At 36.6% G+C, this 7,723-nt stretch overlaps 1 long non-coding RNA gene across 1 annotated transcript; it reads right to left on the bottom strand.

The window, feature by feature from the left end:
- Positions 1 to 1,536: 1,536 nt before the first annotated feature.
- LOC132630784 (uncharacterized) lies at positions 1,537 to 7,196 on the bottom strand. Its single transcript, XR_009578686.1, has 2 exons — positions 6,584 to 7,196; positions 1,537 to 2,075 (listed from the first exon to the last, which is right to left on the bottom strand). It is a non-coding gene; the product is annotated as an uncharacterized LOC132630784 (long non-coding RNA).
- Positions 7,197 to 7,723: the final 527 nt, after the last annotated feature.

Genomic DNA, 7,723 nt, shown 5'->3' with positions numbered 1-7,723 from the left:
TTATCATGTGAATTTTCTGCCTTATATACGCGAACTAATCTTAGTCGGCCTATGATACCTACTAGTACTAGTTGTTTGTATTGATGCTACCTTGTTGCACTCTTTTCTGAGTGTAGAGTTTGTTATAAATTACACGTCAGGCCCTCGTTAGTGAGTTTCCCAAAGCAGTCAGTTGGAGTTTCCAGAGTGAGTCATGCTCCGATCCGCTACCCGAAAAACTCTTCTATCATGATATTTGTTCCCTGTATTAGAGACTGTATTGTTTAGACTTGATGTATTTCTACTATTGAGACTTATGCACTTACTTAGTAGTTCTTGTACTGCGACTTGACCAGATTTCTTGGGTAGTTGTATTTCCGCACTTACATTCTTTATATGATATGGAGACTGCTTAGATAATTCTATTACTTTTGGTATGCTTAATTTGATTGTTGAATAAGGGAAGGGTTCTCCCACCAGGGGGTTAGAATGGTGGCCCGCTCGAACTACGAGTTGGGTCGTGACAAAAACAGAAACGGAAAGGAAAGGCATAGATTCAGTCCATAATCCCAGACATACAATCGTCCCATTTCTCATGACATATCGCAAATATACACATGCATGTACTTCACCAAATAGTCTTAGTGGGTAGATAAAAGAAGGAGGAGAAGGATTAAAGAGACTATACATGATTGGTGAGTAACTTATCTCAATATGCATTGAATGCACCATGATATTTTGTAAGTATACCGCCCTTTGTACACTCAGAGTATACAAGAGGTATATGTCTCTGTTTTCTCAGGATATATCCACTATATAGACAGTCTATTCAATCTGTTCATAAAGATTCAAGCAAAGAGAAAAGGGGAGAAGGTGGGCAGTTCCAGCCTATTCCTAACAAGGAAACAAGGAAGCAAAGAAGCAAATGTGACAGATATGACACTTGGCAAGACACATGCTCACATATATGTAGATTTGCAAAAAAAGGGACAGAATAACAGGAGGCATGAAGATTGTCTTGTTAATTCATATCTTTACTTAAGATCCAACAGGGTTCTAAATACACATTCAAGGGAGTTTCCATGTCTTATGAATCATCAAGAAGGAATGCCAAGAGTCTAGGGTGAGAGTGCTGAATGGATACTCAAAGCCTTTTCTATCCCCCCTTAACCTTAGGATGTCACTCCTCACTTCTTCTTAAAGCAAGTGACACAACCTTTCATTCAAACCAATCAACAGACTAAGCATATTCCATTAAACTACTCAAGCTCATATCATTGAATTAGTTTTAGTTATCATGCACACACAGAAAGTAGAACATGACGAGCCTTTTTCTATAGTATACTGGTCAGTCTCCAAACAAGGAAAAGGGAAGAGGGATAATGCTTCATAGGCTATTGAAAGACTGAGATATCATTTCATGAATCAAAGGTATTCTTTTTAGAACATTTAATCAAAAGAACTCAAAGTTTTGACATGAATTAAGAAGACGAAGTTCATAGCCATGCTTTTATGCCACACATTATCAGGATAGAGTTTCATCAAAAAAACAAAAAGAAAGATAAACACACACTTTTCTTTCCAAATGAGTGTAACAGAACCATCTCCCAACTTGTTTAGAGACTTAACTCACTCTTAAGGACATTTCACTTTATAACTGTCACGACCCAAGCCGATGAGTCATAACAAGTGTCTGACCCCTAATGACCAGACACCCCTACACTTGCTTAACTATCACATAACAACTGGGTGGCCCATATCTGACTCATATCCAACTGTATATATATATATATATATATATATGCAAAATACCAAAGTAACAGTGCAAGCCGACTAGGCTGCTATATATGTTGTACGCAAAAGAATAAGAGCCGACAAGGCTACATCATGTACCAACTACATACAACTGTCTACAGACCTCTAATGGAACAGAAAGCTGTAGAAAGGATGGGACAGGGCCCCGCCATACCCATATACATGTATATACATCTCAAAATAGCCTACCAAAATGGACCGCAGATCCGGATCAAGTGGAGCGCACCAAACAGCTAAGGGGAAGTCCTACTGAGTTGCATTGTCTCTCTGTCTACCTGAACCTGTGGGCATGAACGCAGCCCCCAACAATAGAGGAGTCAGTACGGATAATGTACCGAGTATGTAAGGCAAAATAATAACAAGTACATAGAAGTCATGAGAGACATCTAAAACATGAAAGCTAATCTCAATATCTGAATGCATCTGTAGCTAACATCCGAGAATATCTATATACTTTGTATAACTGAAACTACCTCTAAGGGCGTATGATATGCATAGGTAGGGCTGGGCGTTCGGTATTCAGTTCGATATTTTTAAAATTCGGGTTCGGTAACTCGGTAATCGGTAATTGAAAGTATATACCAAATACCAAACTTTCAAATTTCGATTCGGTAATCGGTAAATCAAACTTCGGTTCGGTTCGGTACGGTATTCGGTAATACCATTCTTTTGCTAGCAGTTGCATTCATTCATCATGTGCAAGAGATATTTTCAATATACAAGCTTACTGCTAAACCGAGCTAATTAGATGCAATCTGGTTATAGTTAGTGAGGTAGTAAAGAGGCACTGAGCCATCACCACCTAACTGTCAAGTTAGCATCATTATCCAGTTAGTAGAATTATCTTTGTGGCAAATACATGAAAACATTCAGTAATCCTAAATACTACTAGTCAATGAAAACTTCGGTATGTAAGTATGATGTATCACTAGTTTGATAGGAAAAAGGCAATACTCCCCCGTCCCTTTCATCCCAGTAAGCATTCCAACAGCCACAAGAATCTTGTAGTGCAAAGACTCAGGATTTTAGTTTAGAGCTACACATGAATTTCAAATGCATCAGCATTAAACTCTTACAAGTGATCTATCAAATGCATCAGCATTACATATTTACCTTTCTTTTCCATATGACTACAAAATTTCTGAAAATGTGAGTACTTCCACTCCTGTCCCAAATTCTTCCAAGGAAAATATAGTTGTACACCCTAGTGAAAAGATTTTTCCCCACACACGGTGGCAGATCTAGCAAAATCTCAAGATACTTAATCAATACATAAAGCGCATATGTGTCGTGAACGCATTATAAGATTTTGTAAGTAATTAAATTAAAATCCCAGCAATAATAGTTGGCAAAATAAAATCACCCTATTACCTTCCTTTATCTTCTCCACAGAATTGAACAACAGATGGCCCAAGATGGGTATTGAAGAAAAAGAGACTTGGAGGCGAGATGATACCGTGAAAGGGATTACCCGACTTGGGGAGCTTTTGTGTTACAGTGTTAGGGATTTTTACTGTGAACTGATGGTTGGGTATTGATTTTTACTCCTTTAGGCTATTGTGATTTGGGCCGGACTAGGAATTTTTTATAATGGGCCTTTAGCCCTTTACTCCTTTAGGCTTTATTGGTATATATTTCGGTATTCGATATTTACCGATTTACCGAACGGTATAATGGTAAATACCGAATACCGAAACCGAAATATTAAATTTTACATTTCAGTCCCGAATACCGAACCAAAAATCGAATTCCCGAATACCGAAATAGCCGGTTCGGTTCGGTAATTCGGTTTTCGGTATTTTATGCCCAACCCTATGCATAGGTCATAATATAACTGATAATGATGTGGAACGTACAGCCCGATCCATATAGCATATAATAGTGTCGAGGAACGTACTGTCCGATCCATATATAATATAATAGTAATGTCGAGGAACGTACTGCCCGATCCATATATAATATAATAGTAGTGTCGAGGAACGTACGGCCCGATCCATATATAATAATATAATAGTAGCGCCGAGGAACGTATGGCCCGATCTATATATAATAATATAATTGTGCCGAGGAACGTACGGCCCGATCCATAGATAATATAATAGTAGTGTCGAGGAACGTACGGTCCGATCCATATATGAAAATATAATAGTGCGTATATAACGCCTTCTGGGCACTGGTCAATGTGCATATGAATATGGATGCAATGCATAAATGAAATGAATACAAAGAACTCTCGGAGTGACATGAGGTCGTACTATCTCCGATGAACATTCTTTGAGCTGACATCATCAATATAAGAAATCCCAAGACTCATGAACAGAAGGAACAATCACAGACGGGGTATAAAACATCAAGGACTGAAATACTCCTAGTGCTTCTAAGAGTGGAGTAATATGGAAGCTCGTTTACTTGCTTGTTCATTCATATTATAAGATCATGCCAAAAATGAAAGAAATGTTAGCCTTAACATACCTTGAAGTCTACCTAATGCTCAATGCGTACTTCTCGAGCTTGTAACACTACAATCAAGATAACACGAATTACATTTAGGCCATATATATCCCTTACTACCCATTTCAAGTATGTATGAGACTTGGTTTGACACAATTAACTCACCGCTTCCATAGCTATATTTCCTTCGCTTTAAATCACTAAAACTCTTGGTAATCAACTTAATATCAAAGATAAGAATATTATACATACCTTAAAGGGGATGGAATTCCAAGAACCAAACTTCAAATCCAACTCCTAAGCTTAACAATTTCAATAGAAACCCTAGGAACAACTTTCCTTTCACTAGCTCGGGTTTTTGGGGCTCGGAACTTACTTGGATGATAAAGAAAGGTTTGGAGAGGATAGATGAGTATTAGGGAGATTTTAGGGTCTGTTGGTGTGAGTTGAAATGAAAACAATCACCAAATAGATGCATTTATACATCTGCTGCACCGCCTGAAAATTGACGGGTCGTCGATGTACATTGACGGATCGTCAACACTTCGACGGCCCATAACTCCCAGCATCGATGTGCGAATTCCGATCTACTAGTTGCGTTGGAAAGTAGACTAGCTGAAATAATGAATGCATAGGTTATGGGTTCCATAACTCCCTGTATTCTAGGAGATATGCCTCCCCAAATTTGACCCAAAATGTCTGTCCGGAATTCTGCCAAATTTTCCCAAAGTTTCAACAAACTTAATTTCTTCGATTTGCTTAACATCCAACCTTCCCGATACTTACTAAACATGATACCAAGCTCTCGTGTATGAAGAATAAGCATGTATAATTCCTTATGACCTTGACGACAACCTTGCCTTGTAAATCTTCGTCAACTTACTCACTACGAAACTTTACGTACAAAAGTACGGGGTGTAACGATGACTAAGGCAATGATTCACACCACGTGTGCTCTAATTAACCACAGATCACACTTCATTGATTCAGACCCTTTATTTCCTAAGTTACCTCTTAAATTTCAAATGGTGATGACAAACATTAACCTTGATGGTTCAGTTTACCTAAAATAGGATCTTCTCTTCTTTAGTATACCATCTTTGTACAATTCCTTATATATCAACCATCACACTTACAAAGGCTCCCATGGATTTGTAACTCAGTAGGAAGGAACCCCAGTAGTCTAGGATAGGCAGTACTGGGCTGAGTGGATACTCAAAGCCTTTCCTAATCTCCTTCTTAACCCTAGGATCATCACTTCTCACTTCCTTACAAGCAAGTAACATCCTCTACGAAACAGATCATAGCATGCCTTTAAATATGGCTCAAGTTCATTGCTCCATGTTTTAATCATTTCATAAAGCACGGGGGGATATCAAATATGAAACCATGGAAAATCTATTCTACATTCATAGCAAAGAATGCCAATGCACTTGAAGCGAAAAGTAATCCAAACAGAACTAAAATCTCATCTCTTTTGGACAGAAGGAATCCATAAGGTAACACATAGCATCACAGATACATATACTTTAGAACCAACTTGGATCAAGAAGAGATCACTCAAGAAAGAAACAGTACAATATTCATGATTAACTCTTTAGAATTTTTTTTTCATATTTTAGTAGGCAAAGAAAGTCCAAAGAATAAGTAAGAAAGGGACTAAGCAGACACAACCTTTTTATTTTTTAGCTACTCATCTATGGTCCTAAGCTAGATGGAAGCACAATCCCATATTAAACTTGTCCAATTTAGAACCCCCTAAAGTGTCTTTCCAGTTTTAGCCTTCTTTAGGTAAGCCTAGTTTAAACAAATACATTAAGGTATACTAACAATTTAGGACAGACCACATACTTGAGGAATTGAATCATCCTCTTCAACTTGTTAAGATTGTTAAACTCTTCCCTTTATGGTCTTGGTTGAGCTAATATTGACTATGTCTTTATGCAGGGATATAGGGACTCCTATGAATCATTCAATCTACATTACCTTATGTTTTGGACTAAACTAAACCCCATCTGGTTCTCTATAATCGCTCATAATTGATCAAACCACCAGATTATCGTATCACAAGATTATCTCTAATTGTTAACACATATGTTATCCCTATTAACCTAACAGACCAATAAGCAGAAGACTTCATTTATTTTAACTAACAGGATAACTACATTAATCTATGCAAATTATTAAGCTAAACAAAGCAATAAAAGAAAAACATGAATACCAGGCTAATTACAATAACCAAGAAACTAACCAAGCTAAGCTAAAACAAACATTGACAAACACATAAACACACTAATCACATAAAATGCTAAAAATAAATAAAACGAAAGAAGTTTACCTTTTCTTTGTGCAGCCTTGGTCGAGAATGAAATTGGAGATCCTTGCACTCCTCAACCCCGAGACTCAGCCACAAAAAGAAACAATTTTTTAGACTAAAATACTGATTAGCTAAATGTTTTAGCTAAAGCTGCAACCCAAATTAAATTGGATATTGTTTGCTCTATTTGAAAAGACTTGTATATTTTTTTGAATTTTTGAGACTTGTAAGGTGGGTGTAAACAGTGGGATATGGGGTTCTTTATATAGAACCCCAAAAATAGATTTCCATCCGTTGTGGGGCTTGTGGTTTATTGCAAAATTTCTTTGTGAATCCTTGTGATTCATTGAAAACCAATAGAAATCGTTGAAATGAAGAACAAAATAACAAAAATAATTAAGATTTTGTCCTTACTTGGGAAGAAAATAAAAAGATAGAGGAGAGAAGGGTTTTACCTCTTCTGTGGTGGTGTATCGACGGAGAGAGGGTAAGATCAATTAATGCTCTTACCCCAAATGGACGAGCATGACTGTGATAAAGTCATTTCGCCTGCAATTTTGCTATTCTCAGTCGTGCTAACAAAGAAGAGAGGAATGAAGGTTGACGGCTAGGGTTTCTCTTGAAATCCTTTCAACCAAACAAGAAATGAAGGGGTCGTTTCATATATTAGGCTGAAGTAGAAAAGGAAATGGGCCGGGTTTGGTCCACCTTGGACTAGGCCTGGCAGCACTTAAAAGGGTCTTGGCCCAAAATCTTTTCATGCATACATATTATCCTAATAAAGGGCAAATTATGTCAAATGTGGCTATTAATTAAAACTCCAATTTAAATTAAGCATTTCAAATATAGTCATTATTTAAAGTATAGAACAACTGGTCATTTCAATTTTAACCACAATTATCATAAAAATAAATTGACATTTCAATTATAACCAATTTTGAAAGCAATTGCAACTAAAGCTAAACAAATTATAATATTGAGACGTAATTGAATTATTTATTCAATTAATCAAATTTTTTGACTTAACAGAGTAAAATATTTATCAATTGACCATCAATAGTTTTTAAACAATTAGTTAAACAATTGTTTCCACTATTTTGAATTAAAATCTTGATAAATGTTAATAATCTTTGAAAATATACCAAATATACAAGATGATAC

Source organism: Lycium barbarum, chromosome 3, assembly GCF_019175385.1.
Source record: "Lycium barbarum isolate Lr01 chromosome 3, ASM1917538v2, whole genome shotgun sequence".
Classification (NCBI taxonomy): domain Eukaryota; kingdom Viridiplantae; phylum Streptophyta; class Magnoliopsida; order Solanales; family Solanaceae; genus Lycium; species Lycium barbarum.
This window is presented reverse-complemented; position numbering and strand designations above follow the sequence as displayed.